We start from the raw sequence: 20,345 nt of genomic DNA, 5'->3' as shown, positions 1-20,345 counted from the left end.
TGAGATGCGAGGAGCGAGGCAGAAAGTGAGATGCCAGCAATTCAGTGTAAGGAGCTATGGCTTGAGTCCAGGTTGGGCTGCCATACTGCATCTGCTTGGCTGGTCCTTGTCCTGGTTGATGCCTTTGTTGTTTCCCCTGAGCATCTGAGTTGATTGAACAGGAGTGAGTCACTGCAGTGTTTCTGGGTTACTAGTGCTGCATTTCTGAGCTTTCTGCCAGGGAATGGAACTGTTCTGAAGTCTCTTACGTAGAATGATCACAGTAAGGTCACCCATTCATGCCTTTGACCTGTTACTTTTCCTTCCTATGATATTGTTGCTATTTCCAAAAAGCACTCTTTTCTTAGAAAAATTGCAATTCAATTCTTAAAAAAAAAAAAAGCTGTCTTTGCTGGAAATTGGCATTTGGGTGAAGGTTACATTTATCCTTGTGCATGTGGTATGGGCTGTAGACAAAGTTTATCCTGCTGTTTTCCAGAAGGAGTCACAAAGCAGCTTAAAATATAGATTTCTGTGTCTGGGGAGTACATTTACTTTTATCCAAATTGAGCATTGCTACAACAGTGCAGGCTAAGTAAGAGAACATACTATTAATCCTGTCTAGTTGACCATGTGTAGTTCAGCTGTTCCTAGTACCTGCCACTTAGTTGATGGGTCTGAAATACAAGGTGCAGAGATGCTAATGTCTAGATGATGATTTCCATCTCGGTGGTAAGAGATGTCCATCCTTGTCCATTTCCGTTAGAAAAAGTTGACTGTGGTGATCTGCTAAACTTGGGTATTTAATGAGTGCCTAAAGCTGGGCTGGGTAGAATCAAACCTGCTGTTGGAGAGCTGTGCATGGGAGGCCCATAGTGCATGTCACTTTCTGCAGCTCTGGTGCTACTTGGATTAAAGAAAACTCTGCTTATGCTTCTGTAGAGCTGCTAAAATCTAGTTTCAAGCTGGATCTATTTATCTTTTTTTTTCTAGTCCAGAGTCTGGTCCTATGCTGCTAGTGATATGAAGGGAGATGCCTTTTGTTTTGCATGTATACCTTGATGAGTTGTTGGGCCGTTAAATCTCCTTTAAGTCAGGAAGCATAGCTGCTGCTGGCAATGTTAGCAGCTCAACAAGCAGCATTTAGTTGACATTTGAGCCTCAGTGTGGCATAGCATTTGCCTCTATCTCAGACTGCAGGTAATGATTACCCAAACTCAGCCAGAGACCTCAAATAAGGCAGAGTCTTGACTACAGGAACTTCCTTAGGAAAGGCCAGAGGATATTGGTAACATCTACAGCTGAAAGACAATGCATAGTGTGAAACCTTGCCAGTTCCTCTTTTCCCTGCCGTTTCTCGCTGTTTGTTACTTATTCAGAATCAGGCCTCTCTCCTAGACCTTCTTATCTATTCCTACTCCCAGTCTGAGGACTGGAGATGAGCAGAGAAGCATTGTATCAGCCCAAGGTTGTACTAAAGAAATGAACTGAGGGGATGCTTTCCTTAACCTTTCCACTCATTCACTCATTACATCTGCTTGTGATGTACCCGTCAACCACTGGGTGTCTCTGGGCCATGCACAGCTCCAGGCAGCATCTAGTCCTTGGAAAGCTGGCACTGGTTACACTTGATTTCGTTTGTGGCTGCAGTTTTTGTTCTTGTTTTGAAGGGCATCGTGTTCCTTTCTAGGCTGTCCACCCAGAATGTGTCTTCCCCACTCCTGACCGTGGAACGGGGTGCAGGCTGTGGTAAGGCAGCACCCTGGATTGCCAGTAGCTCCTGTTCAGAGGCCAGCAAATTCTCCAGCCTGATTTTGCTCTGTTGCTGTTTCTGAAAACCATACCTCTTACTGCACTGGGCTGTGTGGATGTCTAGAAGAGGAGAATGTTAGCACAGCAGCTTTGCTACCTTTCCCTTTTCCCCTTAGTTGTGACAGGTTTACTCTTGCATGCACACCCAAGTAGATAGATAATCTGTCTCTCAATAGAGCTCTGCTAGCCACAGTACTTTCTTCAATTCCATGGAACAAGTTAGTTTTTCATTATGGTGCTGAAAGGTAAAAGACAGACTATTCTCTAAGAATGCAGTGATAGAAGGTAAAGCTTTCATTAAACATGCCTGGCAGAACTTATATACATAAGTATCTGGACTGTAGCTAATATCTTTTGAAAGACAAGGGAAGAACACAGCTTTGTAATAGCCAACATTTTGTGTTTGGATGGTTAATCAGCAGTACAGAAAAATAATTGAATTAATTCTTTCGTAGACTTAGTGCAGAAAAAAAATCCAAAATATTAGACATTAGTCTGTTGCTGTAGGGTAGTTCTTCTCCTTTTTCAATCTTAGAGCCATCCAGGGTTGACATCTCTATGGTTTGCAGGCGATGATATCCACGTTGCAGCTTTCGTTGCTGGAACAGCTGACCTGTACCTGGAGCTCTTTCCTGCTGGCTTGGCTTTGAGTTGGTACCTGGTTATGCTGAATGGTGCTTTGCCATTAAATAGATAAATTCCCCAGAAGGGGGATGCATTGTTTGGTTCCAGCAATTACTTAGGTGCTCTATGCATAAATGGTGAGATAGGATTTTGTTGGTCTCAGGCTGGGATTTGAGCCTGCCTGAGGTGGGTATTGATAAGTTTTGGGGGTGGTCAGGATATTACTCAGTGCTTTGCTGCGGGATGTCTGACAGAATGAGTGCTGGACCTGGGTTTAACTGATTTTATAGATTTTGAGCACTCATTGAAGTAAGATAAGCAAAGGTGGGTATGTTGTGTCCAAGACTGAAAAATAGGAGTAATATTTTTTTCTGAATAGGTTTGATTGCAACACTCAAGTACTGCAGTGGATAGAAGAAGCACACTGCACATAAGCTGCTGGTAATAATTGCTATAGCATTCAGAGCAGCATGCTTTACAGTTGTATGGGAGCTGAAAGTCCTAAGTGTGCAGACATAAAATAATTCTGGTCAGCTGCTTGTGGACAGGGTTTAGCCTTGCAACAACATGAACTAGAACTCTGTCCATAGAATAAGCACTTAGTTGCCAAAGATTCATGACCAGCTTGGTTATAAGCTGCTGTGTAGAGACAGCCATAGTGTTTGGCTTGGATAAACATCCCACTTCTGGATATGTGAGAGCGGTGGTTCTGTGCTTGCCCGGATCATTGGGATTATAGGATAGTGGTTCACAGTCTGTGGCAGAAGACCAGGAGCTGGGAATCAAGACAGTGCTGTAGTTTCCATACAGTGGAGTCAAAAGAGGATGTCTGACCAAATAGGATGGGTTACCCAGAACTTCTGAAACAGGGTTGAAACTCATAAATCCAATAATTGTACTGCAATTAAAAAAATATGTTTATAAATCTGCCCCTGGTCTTGCCTTGGAAACTCTCAATGCTCAACCACGTGCAGGCACAAATAAGAATTACAGATCTCATGCAGATAAATATTGGTTTCTGTTTATTCCTCCTCCGTTTTCAGTCTGTAGGAGTTATTTCACTTCCATGGAGGCAGAAGCTTGTGTTTTATTGGCACCAATCCATGTCGGTATGTGCAGCTGTATTTGGGAGTGAAGGGTCATGTTGCTGTATTTTCCTCTTATCAGTGTGTTTCAAAGAAAGGACCAATTTGCTTTTGGAAGGTGCTGTATAAACTTTTTTGTTTAAGTAGTTGAAATTGGCATGTAATGAGAGAGAATGTTTATCATAAAACCAAAACATTCCTTGTATCATTTGCCAGACACACCATAATGGAGAAGGAGCTGAATGGAACAGGTCCACATGGATGTAACATGGATAAATTGCTGTTGCTGAGGCGGTGAAAAAAGGGGAACTGGGCAGAACTTTTCAAAGAACAGAAAGTAAATATCCTTTATCATTTATGATCCTGTAGTCTGGATCTCTATTCAGCAAAGTACTGACAAATCCCTGTTCAGCTAAGCGTTCAGAGGTACATTTCCAAAGGTTTTCAAGTGAAGGCACTGAGAGCCACACTTCAAAGGGCTTTCAGAGTGTATTTGTTCTAGATACCTTGTACCTAAAAGGTCCATGGAGAGTTTTCTCCTTAGTCCTTGTTAGTCCCTTTCCTTGGCTCCGAGATCTGTCTTGCATGGGTCTGCCTTTGCCAAGGCAAAGCAGCATGTGCCAAAGAATTTTTCTGAAGTGAGGCCTTTGTGATATCACAGATCAAAAAAAGAATGATGGGGAGCAGAACCAACCAGAACAGGGTTGTTAGTAGGGCCAAGCACACAGGTGAGACAGGATGCCAAGCCCAGTGCTCCTGGGAGCAGGACTGCCCACATGGGCAGCAGCTCAGGAGCTTGCGCTGGGCTGGTGGGGCTGCTTTGCTTGGCGCAGACATTCTGTGTGAAGTACCCTGCAGAGATTTGAAGGTGTCATAGCGATTAACTAAGTGGGAACTTGAATGACAAAACGCTCCCGTTACGCTGCTTAGGCTTGGCAGCAGGAGAGGTGTCGGGGCGCTGCTGCTGCTGCTGCTGCTGCGGCGCGTTTCGGAGCCGTGGGAGTTTGTGACAGAGCGGAGCAGGTGTGAACACTCCAGATCATGACTAAGTGACGTCTTCGCTGATGAAAGAGTGCTGTTTTCTTCCTTTCCCTTCAATGTTTTCTTGCAAATATAATTTGCCTCCATTATGTATTTTTTCTTATTTATGGTTACTGGTGGCTTGCAGTTTTGTCAGCCTATTCCTGCTGCAGGCATGGAAAGGAGGGAAATAGTGTTTTCTCTGTTGGTTATCAGAGACCCCATAAGCATTGAGGCACTGCACAAGGGAAGAAAGCTCTTGGTCTGGGGAACATGGCCTCTGAATGGAAGTAGATTGGCAAGGTCTGTCTCTAGCATACTTGGAGCTGGGAATGGAATCCATGTCTCCTGCGTGCTTAATCCAACTTCCCATGTTCTTATAGGCACATAGTCTTGTGTGGCAGTCTTTGCTGGCCTGCTGGTTTTTATTTTCTCATATGTTATATATTTTAGCTGCTGCTCTCTGGAAATAACTATTATGTTGTGGCAATTTCAGCTAGGGAATTTTACAACTTGGGTGTGCAAGTAAATGGAAATCTTTAAGACCCGAGGTTCCTAGTAGAAGCTGGGATTCTCTTCCTGATGCTTGTGGATTGACACAAAGTCTGGAGGAGGTAGGCTTACAAGTGTCTTACTTAGGTTTCCAAAATTGCTTCAGGCTGCAGATTTGACTGTTTTTAAAATATGTGTTTCAGTATTGAATTCCCATACAGAGCGGCCATTAATGCAGCTGGCTTCTATTTTCCTTATGCCAGGGAAAAGCAGAAAAGAGTAGGATGAGGAAGACCAAGGATTTTTCTTGCCCTTTTGGCCTGCAAACATTTATTTTGTCAAGTACCAACTCATTTCTTAATCTATGTAGGTTTACTGACTATTCCTCAAGGCACTGGATCAGCGTATTTGGAGCAGCTGGCACAAGTCATAAGGAATAGAAGCTCCTTCATTACACCTGCAATTGGGATTTCCCACTGCCTCTCAAAGGTATGTTTGTGTACAGAAATAGGAGATGTTTGACTTCTGGGTAAACAGAACTATACTTATTAGGTGAGGCTTTTCAGTTATTCTTATTTTCCTCTTCTGAAAATATCTGCATAAAACCAACCACTTGCTTTTTTGAATGTACTGAGTTTTTGTGGCAAGGTTTGGCTACTGGTGGGAAGCTACAGGGGTAACTTCTGTGAGGTGCTGCCAGAAGGTTCCCCCGTGTCTGACAGGGCCAATGCCAGCTGGCTCCAGGATGGACCAGCCAGAACCAGCTGTCCCAAACTGGCCAAAGGGATATTCCAGGCCATGTGATGTCTGCTCAGCAATAAAAGCTAAGAGAAAGGAGAAGCAGCCTGGCATTTGATACTATGACAATTGTCTTCTGGAGAAATCTCTATACATACTGAAGCCTTGCTTCCTGGGAATGGCTGAATACTTCCTGCTGGTGTGAAGGAGGGAAATAACTTTTATTTTCCTTTGCTTCCATGCACAGCCTTTGTTTTTTCTTTATTAAGCTGCCTTTATTACCCATAATATTTTAAAATCTTATTTTCTTCTCCCTGAGTCCTGTTGAGGAGGAAAGTGATAGGGTAACTTTGGTAGGCACCTGGTATCAACCCACCACACTGAGACTTCTAGGCTTTAAACGACAGATGTTCTTATTCAAATGTGCAATTTAGGAACATTCTGCATGCTACAAAGTACATTGTCCTGTAAACAGCAAGGGCTCTTGAAAATGTGGCCTTTAAACATGGAAATAAGAACCTGATTTTCAGTTAATAACACCCAATGCTATATGTGTGAGCACAAACCTGCTCCCCATGTATTATATAGTATGGTATGGACTACTAATCTTAAGCTTTGGGTAGGAAAGCATATTAATGTTCATTGTTTTTGTCTAGTCAGAGTGCACTCAGAATGCACTAGCATTTGCCTTAAAGCCTTTTTTGGCAGAATTTTCTGTAAAGAACCCAAGCAATGTATTTGCCCGGAGGACAGGGCACTTTATATTACCATAAAATAAATTAGTAAATTAGCCAAAATGTTGTCTAGTTCTGCAAATAAAACAGTGGACTGGTGGCTGAAGATTTATCTTTATTCAGCCTGACTTCCACTTACTGTGTCTGCTTATTTCTAACCTGAATTTTTCCCCTAAATGTGTTGTAAAAACAAGTACTTCTGTGTCATAAAAATAAAAATAATTCAGATGCCACTTGTGTGAAACAGTTAAAATATACTACTTGGTATAACTTCTTTCAGTCACTTTTAAGCAAACATTTTGGAAGCAATACCAAACCTCTTATGTGTTGGGGGTTTTGAGCAGATACCTACATTGTGGAAACTGAGACAAGATTTCTTTGGGATTGGGTTGGCTTGCATTGCTTTTCTGCAGGGCATCTTGCACCTTCCAAGTATGTAGTACCGGCCCTTTGTAACAAATGCAGGGTGAATTTGACTATGGGCATGTGCACTGATGCTGGACAATGAAATTGCATTATGGGTATGTTTTTTGAAGCTAATTCTTCTGGTTATCCCACCTTACTGCACTTGAATAATGGAGTAGCTTCAGAGTATTTGATTCATTTTTGGATAGAACTAAACTGGAAGCTCTGTTCCAGGAGCACATATGGCACTAGTCTGGTCCAAGTGCCGCATCCCAAACTGTGAATGATGTGGATCATGGGGTGCTTGGGAGCAGCTTCTTTGCTTTTACAGGTTTGTTCCTAGACAGCTTACTTCTCTTTCTGGTTTATGGAATAACTTGTGTAAGGTTGGTGGTGCTTATGGGGGCTGGGAGGACAAGGCAGGTGCTGTGAACAAGCCATGCATGCAGCAAAAGTGCATTCGTGCATTCTGTTTCCATACACACCTAAAACCAAGGAAGGCTGAGGATGTAAAAGCTGAGTACAGCCTTGGTTGCAGTGGCTATGAGATGGAGCTCAGGATCCTGAGTGGAGGAAGTAAAACAAAAAGCAGGATCACATTTATGGACTTGAAATGAAGCGCACAGGGTTTTGATTATATACACTGAGCAACCAGAGAATATTACATTGAAAACCAAATTTGCAAAACCTTCTAATGTGTTCATATTTGTGTCTAGTTCATAGTTTTCTTGGGAGTGCTGTTCTTTTACTACTTTCTGCCAGAAAATCCTGTTAGGGCTTGGGACAAAAGATGTGCTTTATTGGGGTCAGATGCATGTGAAAGAGGGTGCTAGCTCTGGTTGTTGCTAGGCTACACTTGTGTGCTCACGTAGTAAAAGAAATTTTTATATGTTGGGAGTGTCAAAGTATTTCACTTGATGCATGATGTCAGTCAATGCTGTTGTGTAATGAGTAGATGTGGTTAATTTTTCACGTGATTGGCAGCAGTTGAACTCGTTTCCGAGTTAGTCTAATGCCTGGTAATTGGAAGTAGTGAAAATACTTCCTATAAAAGGTGTTCTTTAGTAACTAATAGATGTTTCTGAATCTGTGCTTTAAATGGAGACCCTGCTTCTCACAAACCAAGACAGTTTGTTGGTATTCAAGGATTGTTTCCTTGAGGAATGCATTCTGATAAGCAAAAAAATCAGGCAAAGGGTGCAAGAAACCTGTGTGTATGAAAAAAAGAAAAGAACAGTCATTACTCAAGTACAAGCAGGAAATACACAGGAGATGGAAGTGGGGTCATGCCATTTGGTATTAATATAGAGAGGTTGTCAGAGTAAGTGGAAATGAGACAAGGAAGGCCAAGGTCCATCTGGAATTAAATTTGGTTGAGGATGTCAAGGACAACAAGAAGGGCTTCTTCAAATACATCAATAACGAGAAAAAGTAAGGATAACATCAGCCTGTTATTAAATGGAGGAGGGACCCTGGTTACAGAGGCCACAGAGAAAGGCAGAGATACTGAGCACCTTCTTTGCATCAGGCTTCACTGACAAGTCAGCCCTCAGGATCTCTGACCCAGACCAGAGTTCAGGGAATGCTGGAAGGAACACTTTCCTTTGGTCAAGGAGGATTGGGTTAGAGAATAGCTAGGAGCAGACAGCATGGATTCACTTAGCCTAAATCATGCTTATCCAACCTGATTGCCTTTTAGAATGAAACAGCTACCTGGATGGATGAGGGAATAGCTGTGGATACTGTCTGTCTTGACTTAGCAAAGCTTTCAGCGCTGTTTAGGAGGGTGTTGTGAGAGAAACTCAGTGTGGCCTGGATGAGTGGACAGTGAGGTGGGTTGAGAACTGGCTGAATGGCAGATCCCAGAGAGTCATGATCAGCAGCACAGGGTCTGGTTGGAGCCCTGTCACTGGTGGTGTCCCCCAAGGGTCAATACTTGGCCCAGTATTGTTTAAGTTAATTCACCCGTGACTTGATGAAGCGGTAGGAGAGCTTCCTCAGCAAGTTCCCCTCAGACACAAAACTGGGATGGTGCAGCCCTTCAGAAGGACACTTCTGAAATTCAACAAAGGCAAGTGCAGGGTCCTACATGTGAGGAGGAATAACCCCCAGCACCAGCACAGGCTGGTGGACAAGCAGTTCAGTGGTCAAGGACCTGGGGGTCCTGGTGGAGAACAAGCTATCCGTGACCAGCAGTGCCCTTATGACCAAGAAGACCAATGGTGCCCTGGGGTGCATTAGAAGAGTGTTGCTAGCAGATTGAGGGAGGAGATCCTGCCCCTCTGTTCTACTTGTGATCCTGCCCCTGGTGAGGCACATCTGCAGTGCTGTGTCTGGTTCTGGGCTCCTCAGTACACAAGAGATATGGAACTCCTGGATTGGATCCAGAGGAAGGTAGCAAAGATGACTGTGAGAGGGCACCATCTCTCTTAGGAAAGGCTGAGGGAGCTGGGGCTGTTTATCCTTAAGAACAGATGAGTGAGAGGAGAGCTCATCAGTGTTTTATTAGTACCTGAAGGGAGGGTCTCGAGGATGGAGCCAGGCCCTGCTCAGTGGTGCCAACCAACAGGTCATGGAGCAGTAGGCAGAAACTGATGCACGGAAATTTTCAACTGAACATGAAGAAGAACTTTACTGTATGAGTGACTGCATTGAAACAGGTTGCCTAGAGAGGTTGTAAGTCTTCCTAACTAGAGATACTGCAGAACTGTCTGGATACAATCCTATGCCACGTGTTCTAGGGCACAGCTGGTTCAGCAGGGACATTGGACTAAATTATTCACTGCGGTGCCTTCCAACCTTTACCCATTCTTTGATTGTGATTCTATGCAAATATCTTCATTCACGCTCTGAAAGTGAATAATGCATTTTTTCTGTGAATTTGCATTTCTTACGAGCTCCAGGAATTTAGGAATAGCAGCAATTGTGAATAAAACTGATCTATTTTTATTAAAAGAAATATGAATTGGATGTCTCATTCAAAACTTTTTAAGTGTTTTATATAGAATGTGTCATTGTCTGTCCTAGCTTCAGTATGAATCAGCATCAGAATATGGATTTTTAGTGTATATATGTGTTATTGCTATTTGTGTCTCTATTCAGGAATTCAGAGTAAGGTGAGGGCCAGCTTGCATCCTTTTACCCCTGACAAGAAAATGGAACAATGCATAGAATGCAAAAAGAGTTTCAGTCTTGTCTCTGAATGTTCTTTCATCACATGTTATTGTCCTTGAACATCTATTCTGTGTAATCACTGGGATACTTCTTAGGATATTGAGGGGTAACTGAGCAGTCCTGCTTCCCTAATTCAAATGAGCTGCTCTGCTCTCGGTGCAATTCTCTCACTTACAGTGCATGGGGATAAACTGAATGTCTTCCAGATATTGTCCTTGTGTCTGTCCTGGAGAAGTCCAGTGATTTCTCTGAGCAGACTTATAGCACTTTTGTTTTTTGTTTCAGCCCTGTCTTGATGGGATTGTGAATGGTACTGCATGTTTAACCATTATGTAACATGGTTTTTTGAGTCATAGAATGTTAGGGTTGGAGTGGACCTTAAAGATCATCTACTCCCAGCCTGCCACTGCCATGGGCAGGGACACTTCCCACTAGACCAGGTTGTTCAGAGCTCCACATCTGTCTTGGCTTTGAACACTCTCAGGGTTGGGGCATTCGTTCTTTCTCTGGGCAACCTGTTCCAGCGCCTCACCATCCCTAGAGTAAAGAATTCTTCCTGATATCTAAGCTAAATTTCTCCTTTCAATTTGTACCCATTACTTTGTGTCCTGTCACCACAGCTCCTGACAGAGAGTCCTTCTCTGGCTTCCCTGTAGGCCCCCTTCAGTTACTGGAAGGTTGATGTGAGAGCTCCACACAGCCTTCCCTTCTCCATGCTGAACAGCCCCAACCTAGCTCCTTACAAGGGGTCTTGTCTTACAAGGGGGTGTTGTAACTTCACCATAGGCTGCACATCTATTCATTTCCTGCTGCTTCTAAATCAGGTGGTGTTTTCTTGCTCTCAGTAATATAATTTGGCTCTGAAATTCCCCTGCTGCAAGGCTAAAGCTCTGAGTCTGTGGAAACTATGGTGAGTCTCTTGTTGTTGCTTAATGCACCTAGACAAAATGAGAAATAACACCCTGTCTAAGGAGTTGTGTATTGCTGCTCTAGAGCATCAAGTTTCTGCTTCTGCTTGTGGACTTAGCTGAACCCAGAGGTTACATCTAGAAGATATTTCTCAAAGGTTTTGTCTGAGCACTGCAGTGCTGCTGTGTTTGCCAATGAAAGCTCCTGGGGAGGTAATGAAGGACTGTTAGAAGCATTAAGTGCTCTGTGGGATAACAGCAATACCTTGTGTGCTGATGAACATGTAAGCTAGAAGATCAAGTCTTTGCTTCCCCTGCATTTTAAAGGAGAGCAGTGAGCAGGGAATCCGTGAGAAGTTCAGCATCATGAAGGAAAAAATTCCATTCATTTCCCAGTCACTTTTGTCTGTACTTCTTTTGGGTTTTTTATTTAAAAATATAGCAAGACCTTTTTAAGGACACAGTTTCTAAACGATAAATATTTTTGGTAAGTAAGAATTTTTGTCTTAAATTCAGTTTTGTCTAATTGTTGCCTTCTGGTATGGATAGAGGGAGAGTAAAATGACAGCTGTCGGAATTTTGTTGGAAGTGACATTTCAAGTGAAATTTGCCTGTGAGGATGGCTAACAGCTTATCCTCATGCATTGCTTGAGAGATAATAGGACTGTCACAACATTCATATCTAGTGCCGTTTGTTTTCATTGTTTAATGTGCATGATCACTGGAGCTCATAATTAGAAAATAAGTTCCTTTTAGGAATATGCCTTATAAAGCAGAACTCAAAATTAGTATCATTATGAATACCACTGTGTGTATGACTCCAACAAATATGAGCACCTAGCCATTGTTTGCTTTTTTCCTTTGCAATCATTGTATTATTCCCCTTGTGGCCCTTAAATATTGGCCTGATTTTGACTTCTGTAGGTAATTGTCTAATAAACTCTTTTGGAATGGAAGCAACCTCCAAGTTAATTTTGCTCTCTGAAGTGTTCAGCTTCTTAGGCAGATGTATATACAAAGGCTTGGGTTCTTGCTGTAATGATTAAAGCACTGGGGAACATTATATTGTACTCACAGAAGTGAACAGGTTCACTGGCTCACTCATTCTAACCTCCTGTGGAAAGGTGAATTTCAAGATGCAGTGTTCTTGTGGCTTTTGTCCATCCTCTTTTGTTTAACATGTCACAGCACTGATTTGTGCTTTGGTTAATGTTTGTGTAGGCCAGACCCCCTGGTAGTCTGATCTGTGCGTGTGACGATGTTGGCTCGTTGTTTTTGCGTGTGTATTTTGACTGCTGGAAATTCTCTTGGTACATGCATTCAGATCTACTCTGTGTTGCAATTACTGTGCTGGCTCTTTGATGAGAACCAAAGGTGTCCCATGGGGAAGTTTTGGCAGAGGGCAGCTTTGGATGCCTGCAGCAAGGCTGTTTGTAGCCTAATTCCCTTCATTTCCATTTGATGGCACAGTACCAGGCTTGTTCTAAGACTTTGATGGTCAATTAATTTGTTCTTTTCTGTTCTTGAATTGGAAGCTAATTGAGTAATTGTGAAGGGTGCCAGATAAAACTCTGTTTTTGCTCGGAGTGTCAGTGAAAATGTCTTTCCCTCACCTATTTCCTTGGGAAACTTGGGAAGTGCCTTTCCCTCACCTATTTCCTTGAGAAACTACACTTGAAAAAAGGAGCTTTCATGATCAGGCTTTTTGTGAGGTTGTCAGGCCTATGCAGACACTTAGCACATGCTGGTAATGCCTGACTCCGTTGGCCAATTTTAATCAAATTTGTCAGAAGGTGGGGGTCCCATCTTTTCACCCAAATAACCTCCTGGCATCCTTTAGCTTGGGGAAAGAGCTGACCTTACTGCAGAGGTGGCAACACAGAAAATCTAACAGGTGTCAGTGTTCTTGTATGTTTTGGACATGAGTTTGACTCTCCTTGTGAACATGTTTTGTGAGTGTATGATATTACTATTTTCCTCCTCCTCTTCTTCCTTTTTTCAAAACACAGTCTGGGTTATAGGGAAAGGTCTGAAGCTGCAGTTACTTGAAACTTTAAAGCACCATTTTTTTGTCAGCATTTTAACTGTATTTCCTTGCTGCAGTGGTAAAGATGAGTAATTTTTGATTGTGGTCTGCCATAAAAGGGGGGGAAACATTTTCTTATTCAAAGCTCACTGCAGGATCAGTCTGTGTGCTTTAATTGAGGAAATTGAGGAAGCTTGTAACCTGTTTTGTTGAGTGGTGATGACTCTCTTGCACTGCCTGGAATAAAGTTCTCCCTTTTGCCTCATGATAAACAATGTTCTCTGATTTTCATGGGAGTCAGCCACCACTTGCTTTTTTTTCCCAGACCACTGGCTTGTATGGCCATGGGACAGCAGGTAACATGTGTAGTCCAGTGCTGAGGCCAGTCAAACAGTTCAGGAATTGCAGGATTCACCTTTGCTCATACAGACTGGTCTGCCTCCCTTGCAAGCTTCATGGGACACATGGGATACAGACTTGGTTATCCTCTGCTTTGATGAAATGTGGTATTGTGGTTTGGATTTGGTGTTTTGGGATGAGAAGAGGCTAATAAACTGCAGGGTACTTTACTGTGGAATTGGATACAGTCCTGGAAAGGGAAATGCAGCCTTGCTAGGAGGCAGTGGAGTGTTCTAGTCTGATTGGAGATCAGACTACATGTTCCCTCTTGCATCACAGAGGGCAATGGTCATGGAGGGAAGGAAGGAAGATGGTCAGGCTTTCATAATCTGATAGGTTTTCAAGAAAAATCTTGTACTCTGTTAAATATGCAATAGTTTTTCTTCTTTGCAGTCTGTGACATCCCATTTCTTGACCTCCCTCTCATCACCATGCTTACATGTATTACTCTTTTTGCTGGGAAGTCCTGGCTGTTGATTTTGTATTGTTTTACCACCCGCCCTCCCCACCCCCATTTAATGTAAAAGTTTTTCCTTATCTGATTATTTTATTGCTATTACTTTAGAAAATGGTTGAAAAATATCTTGTTCACCTAAAGTTCACCTGCTCTTGTTTAGGATTAAATGAAAAAAATGGAATAAAGAGGATACATGTTGCCTTCCTGCTTTTTGAAGAACACTGATCTATTTTGGGACTTTGTCACTCCACCATCAACACACGAATTCTGTATCAGTTGTCTAAAGATAGTCATTGAAATCTTTTTGCACCAATATATTTCCTCAATTTCTGGGCTCCTTTTTCTTTTGCTTGTGAGAAATTAATGTTCCTTGTACAATTTTGTAAAGGAAAATTTAGTAGGGGAACCTGAGAACTTTGAGAAGAGGCAGATGTTAACTTTGGGGATAACTGTGTGTTGCTGCTGACTTAGGGACTTGCAGTTCCTCTTCAGGTTTTCCATGGGGCAGATGTGTATTTCCCCACTCCTGCTAATTACAGACTCTTTCTTTAGGCCCTTTTCTGGGGAGTTCTGTTCTGGGGAAGATGCTGATTTTAACAAAACAGGAACACATGAGCAGCCTCATGAGTGAGTGTTTTTAGGAGAGTGGGAGTGAAGTGCAGGAAGGGAAGGAGGGATCTGTGCTTTGGACAGTGGTGGCTTGCACTGGTGCTGGGAACGTGCCACAGCCATGTTTTGAGTAGAATGTGCCTCTCAGGAGGAGGTGGTAGCAGCTGTCTACTGCTAGTTATGGTGTCTTTCCCATAGGATTGTCTGCAGGGACTTCTCAATTAAAGGTTGCTTCTCTTAGCTTTGAGATTGTCTGTGGGTGTTAAGGAAATAAACAAAAGTAGTGCTTTTTGTTTTCATAGTTAGAGGGGGTCGAGAAGCAGTAGCTGCTGTGGAGGTATTATAATATGACTGTGAGAAAGAAGGTGCCATGAGACCTCTTCCCTTCTCCTCTTCTCCTGTGTTTCAGAGGTGATGTTTCCTGGGGTAACTGGTATGGGATGGCACAGGAATAGAACAGAGCAAGTTCTGTGAAACTACTGACAGCTGGTGTCAAACACAGCAAGAAAGCAGTGATTTAGGAACAACTAAACAGTGATCACTAAATCACTAAGCAGTGATTTAGGAACAACCCCTCTGTCTTAACCATGCATTTCTCCTGAATTCTTGAGTGTTGCAGGGCTGATGTTGGTTCCTAATTCCTGTGATGTCCTACCAAGCAACACAAGAAATGACAAATGAAGTAGTGGGATTTTTGCTGATCAGTGCTTATTGCAGTGACCAACATGGCCTTGCAAGCTCACTAACTGGCTGGCAGGTCTTGCTGTGTAGCTGCACTGACTGAGTCTGTGGCCATGCAGGGTTGCACAGCCCAGTGCAGGGAGTAGGACTGCAGTGCTGTAACTGAGGAGAGCCTGCTCCCATCTTGTCTTACCTGATGGTGGTTTAGCTTTGGGCAGTCATGACTGTGCTGAGGTCAAAGAGTGACAGCTGACTGGATGTTTTCTTTAGAACTGTCATCTTGCTGGTTTTCTGGTTGTCCCCCAGGCAGACAGGGTGTTGGGTCTGCAGTCTGACTGCTTGTTCTTGGCCTGGTGTCACTTGTTAATTACTGTGGCAAAAGTTTAGAGGAAGAAGAATCTGGTGGTTGATGTATGAAAAGTTGTCCCTAGGAAGGTAGCTGTGAATTCCCAAGTGGAGCCTATGTGCTCCATACCTTACTTATCACTAATACAGCAGACAGAATAATGAAACTGTAAGGCTCTTTCAGTGGAGTAGTTAGAATATGAAGCAAGAACTGATGAAATCTAATAAATAAAGTATCTTGATCCATTAAAGCCTTTGCCTTCACTGAAAATATTCATATTCTTAAGTTCTTTGTTGGATTAGGGTAATATCCTCTAAATAACCTGGCTGATAGAACAAAGGAAGAGAATTTTAGGAAAGTATAAGCAATCAGCAGTAATAGAAATTTTTCTTTTTTTCAGTTTGCTTTTGAGGTTAAAATAACAGGAACCAGATGTAAAATAGCAGATACGTTTAGGACTTGATTTCACATTGTCAATTACCATGTCGTGTCTCCGAGAGAACGGAAGGCAGAAAGAGCTGTGTGCTCTGCCAAATGGGCAGGAATTTTAAATTCTCTTCTGTTTCTCACTTTTGAGAAGCCAAATTAAAAGTACCTGTTGCTTGCAGAAGTATCTCTGGCTCATCGACTTGAAGGTGCTTTCCCAAAGGAAGAGTAGTGTTTATAGTTATTCTCATTAGGTAGTGCTTGTTATCTACAAGTAATTGAAGTTATATAAATGTTCTATAAACATAACTTTAGAAAACCCCTTATTTTTAACAGAAATTACTACTACTAAAGGCTACTATTGTATTAATGATACTATAATTAATTTGCTATTTCCTGACTCTTATTTAGAAGTTGGAAGCTCGGCCAAAGTGCATTTGGAAGATGAACAAAAGGGTTTGATTTGCCAAGAGAAATGACCTCTTTTGGGGCAAAGAGTGAACCATCACTTCATGGAATTTCTCTTGAAAAACACTTCCTTCTCATTGCTATAGGTCTCACTCAAACAACTTTTTCAAACAACTCCTTCTGTTTTGCTAGAGGCAGAGTTTGCAAATTATGGCACTTAAGGAATTATAGCAGGTTGGAAAGGAGGGATGCTGATGGAATTGTGCCTGTCAGTGGGATGTTGTGAAAGTGTCTCTTTTAGGACTGTTTACCTAAATTTTTAAGAGCTATCCCAAGAAAAGGATGATGACTGTACCTTACATAGTGACATCTTTTCCCATTAAATATCTATGATCCTTGTCAGTATTTGTATACTACAGCAATATAGAGGTCAGAAAGGTACTGACAGCATGATTTTGGTGTGTTGTTTTGTTTTTAAGTCAGCTCCCTTTCTTGGAAATCTCTGAGTTCTGATTAGACTGAGTCCTGCATGAAATGCAGGTGCTACCAGGTGGAGTGGAGAAAGACATGGACTTGTTTGTAGGCGTTGGGCTGACCACGCCACGGTGTCTCTCTGAAGCAGCTAACTCTCCAGTTGACTGAGAGCTTTGTTTCCTGGCTTCCTTGGTCTTCCACCAACCCAACTAGAAAAATTACAAAGCTAGGTCTTATTGAAGAACAAAATGCTGCTGAGTGAAATAAGTACATGTGTTAGAGTTAGGCAGTATCAGGGTGGAAGTAAAGAGGGGAGAAAGTCTCAGTTACCTAAAGAGAGGTGCTTATTCCAGTCTTAGAGATGATGTGAGAGCTGAATTCCTTTCCTAAGGGAAAGAAAGGGTGTCTTTCTGAATCCTGTTAGCTGGAAGGCAGGTGCTGTGGAGAAACTCATTGCATTAGATAAGTTTGTGTTCTGTCTCTGCACAGAGCCCTTCCAATACTCTGTGTATGTGAGTTTGTGTGAGATGACTCTCAGGGGACCTTAATGTTGCAGTTACCATGGGAGCCAATTCAAAGTAGATTGTCATGCCATCAGAGCTAAAAGATATGTGTAAATCTGTGCTAGCATTTTGCAGATGTTTGGGATTTTGAAGATTTCTTGCAAGAAAAGTATTTCTATTATTTATGTAGGGATATTACTTCTTTGCATGTTAAGCATTTCTGAAATCAGCCTGGCTCTGTGGTAGACAGGACAAATAGACAATCCAAAGTGAGTAGAGTAGAAGAACTTTAACTTGAGATAGATGTTTCCCCTGGGAATTGTTCTGTTTGGTTGTAGTGTTTCTGAGTTACTTCTATCCCATTCTTATAGTGGACTAATCAAAATCTAAGCAGAATCTTTTTTTCCTTGCATATCTTCATCCTTTCCACTGTCCTTTTTGTGTTGGCTGACACTTTCACCTGTCACAATTCTCAAGAAAAATCCTCAGCTGGGACTTCGAGGTGCTCATTCTAGAGAAGAACACTGTGAGAAGCACAACATGTTATGCACCTTGGACTTGTTTTTTCATTTGTGAAAATCAAATGGGTATTCATGCTGGACCCCTACAGTTTAAAACATCTGCTTGTTGCAGAACTTGCTCAGTGACTTTGGACTTAACAGCTTGGGGGCTGAGCTCTGGACCTCCAGGACCTCTAGGTTCCTGTGCTGGCAGTGCTTCTAGCACTCACAGCATCTCAGGCCACCAGCATAGCAGAGATGGCAGATGTGCTTCTTTGGAAACTTTTTTGTATGAAGTTATATCAAATCTCTACATTTTAATTCCTAATGTATTTTAGAAAGAGCGGTTTGTCTCTGACCTACATGTGGGACTCAAATGTGACTTTCTGTCTCTTAGAAGACTTTTAATTGTTGAAAATCTGAAGTGGTATTAGGACTACAGGGATGCTGTTGTCTCTTTTTTTATAACCTTTTTTTTTTTTTCTGGTGGTACTTAATTTTTCATGGAGAAGAAAGCTGCATCAACAGGTGGAGAGTTAGGAACTGTTTTATCAGTTGCTCTTTGTAGGTCCACTGGGGAATTAGAAGAGAGCTCTTTTTGAGCAGAACAGATTAGGGTTTTATTAATGCCCTCCCTGTAGGATTTTTTTAATAGTTCTTGAGGTTTTTTTCTTTTTTCAGTACAGGAAAAAACTGGTCTGTGAGAAGAATTTTTAGTATTAAGGGCTGTAGGTTTTGATGACTTCTCAAAAAAGAATAAGAAAACCCTCAGTCACCTCTGGAGACGATTCTTGTCCTATGCAAAAGTTATGCATTGAAAAATCAAATTCTTTGTTCCAGTGTTATTGGAATTGTTTAATTTGGTTTTGCTCATTTCTTTGGAGGAAATGTTGTCTCTGCACAAGCTATTAAGAGAACTTCACTGTATCATTCCCTAGACCTATGGCATTTTCATAATAACATGACTATCCAGGCAATTTCATTCAGATTTTATCAAATACTCTAGGCAGGCCTGTTTCAGGAACTGGATGTAATGATAAAAATGTGAACACCTCCTTGGTGAGGAAGCCAAATTACAGCAAGAAGTAGAGTATTGCTAAGGAACTGGAAGAGTTCCTCTTCCTCAAGAAGAGTAAAAGCTTTTGTTGCAGGTGACATGAAAATAAGGGAATCTGCAAAACAGAGAGGAAACAAAGGCTGATATCCTATAGTGGATAATAAACTGATAGTTCCTCTCATGCAGGATTCTAAAGTGAATCAGTGAAGGATCTGGTTGTGCAGTCATGAAGTAATTCAGCACTCGTATGTGTTGTAAAAACTTCCAAGGACATTTATGATAGGACAGCTGTTGATGAACACTTCATGCCCAGGGAAGTGGTTGTGTCACTGTCCCTGGAGGCATTTTAAAAATGTGTAGATGTGGCAGTGCTGGGTTAATGGTTGGATTAGATGATCTTAGATATTTTCCAACCTAAACTGTTCTGTGATTTGGCGTTTAGCTCAGTAGAATATTGTTGCAAAAGGATAAAGCCATTCTTTGCAGAAGAGACTGTTTTAATGGAAGGGAGATGAGGATATTGGTCCTAGTCTGTGAAATGAACTTTTATTGAACATGATGTGCCTGAGCACCTTTCATTCAGGGCACATGATTTCAGCTTGCAGCAGAAGCTGTTTGTACCTGTTTAAAAGCTGTTCTCCCAAAACAATGCATACTGCTGTGCATATGATTCTCCCTGAGGGAAGAGAGAATAAACAGAGCATCAGATATTAGCTGCAGCACTTCGTGCACTGCTGGGAGGCACTGGGATACCACAGCACACAGGCAGTGTCAGAAGCTCTGCAGCACAGCAGAGGAAGTGTCTGTGCCAGCAGATGTGTTTGATGTTCACCACAGTATTTCTCTAGAGCTATGGATAAGCACCTAAGCCAAAAGCATTTTTGCTCCACAGCCCCAGCTACTCTGTAAATACAGCTAGAGCGCCTTGTGGCTTCAGCAAAGGCCAAAAAGCAGAGGTAGCTCTTTGTAAGATTGAGGCAAGCTATCTCTGCCAGGAAAACTCACCTCAGCCTAGCTGGTAAACTTCTGCCTTCCCTATGCTGTTTGCTGCTCAAAGCAAGCTTGACTTGCTGAGCTAATACAATACAATTTTTTGAATGATTTTTATTGACAGGATTTTTACAAAACTTGCTTCGGGATTTAGGAACCTACTTGTCACTGGCTTTCCTCAGGGCATAAGCTCATTGATTCACTGTGGCTATCTGGAGAGAGTCTGAATGCTGTTACAGCATCCTTCTGAAGATGCTGGCGGTGCTGTATAAGCAATTCATGAGGCCTTACAGGCAAGGGAGAAAAATGGTTTGCTTTTTTATCAGTTGTTTATCTGTGGGGGTAAAAAAGGCTGCCTCCATTGTGCTGACAGAGTGGACTAAGCAAGGGTTTGGGGTCTGCAGTGGCAAATACTGCCAAGTGAAGAATGATTGTTGATATTGCAAGGGGTGCTGGTGTCAGAGTACCTGCCTTATATACCAGATTTTTTGGTCACTA

The 20,345-nt window shown here is 42.2% G+C and overlaps 1 protein-coding gene across 3 annotated transcripts in view; it reads left to right on the top strand.

Moving 5' to 3' along the window:
* The window catches only part of TSPAN4 (tetraspanin 4), a 417,843-nt gene that overhangs the window by 13,756 nt on the left and 383,742 nt on the right, over window positions 1–20,345 (top strand). The window contains exon 2 of one of the 3 annotated variants that reach the window (XM_050975743.1): window positions 5,383–5,501. The exons of the other annotated variants lie outside the window; for them this stretch is intronic. The gene's annotated coding sequence lies outside the window, so the exon portion shown is untranslated. The remainder of the gene's footprint in view (window positions 1–5,382; window positions 5,502–20,345) is intronic. 3 annotated transcript variants of the gene reach the window in all.

The sequence above is a fragment of the Serinus canaria genome, chromosome 5, assembly GCF_022539315.1.
Source record: "Serinus canaria isolate serCan28SL12 chromosome 5, serCan2020, whole genome shotgun sequence".
Taxonomy (NCBI): domain Eukaryota; kingdom Metazoa; phylum Chordata; class Aves; order Passeriformes; family Fringillidae; genus Serinus; species Serinus canaria.
This window is presented reverse-complemented; position numbering and strand designations above follow the sequence as displayed.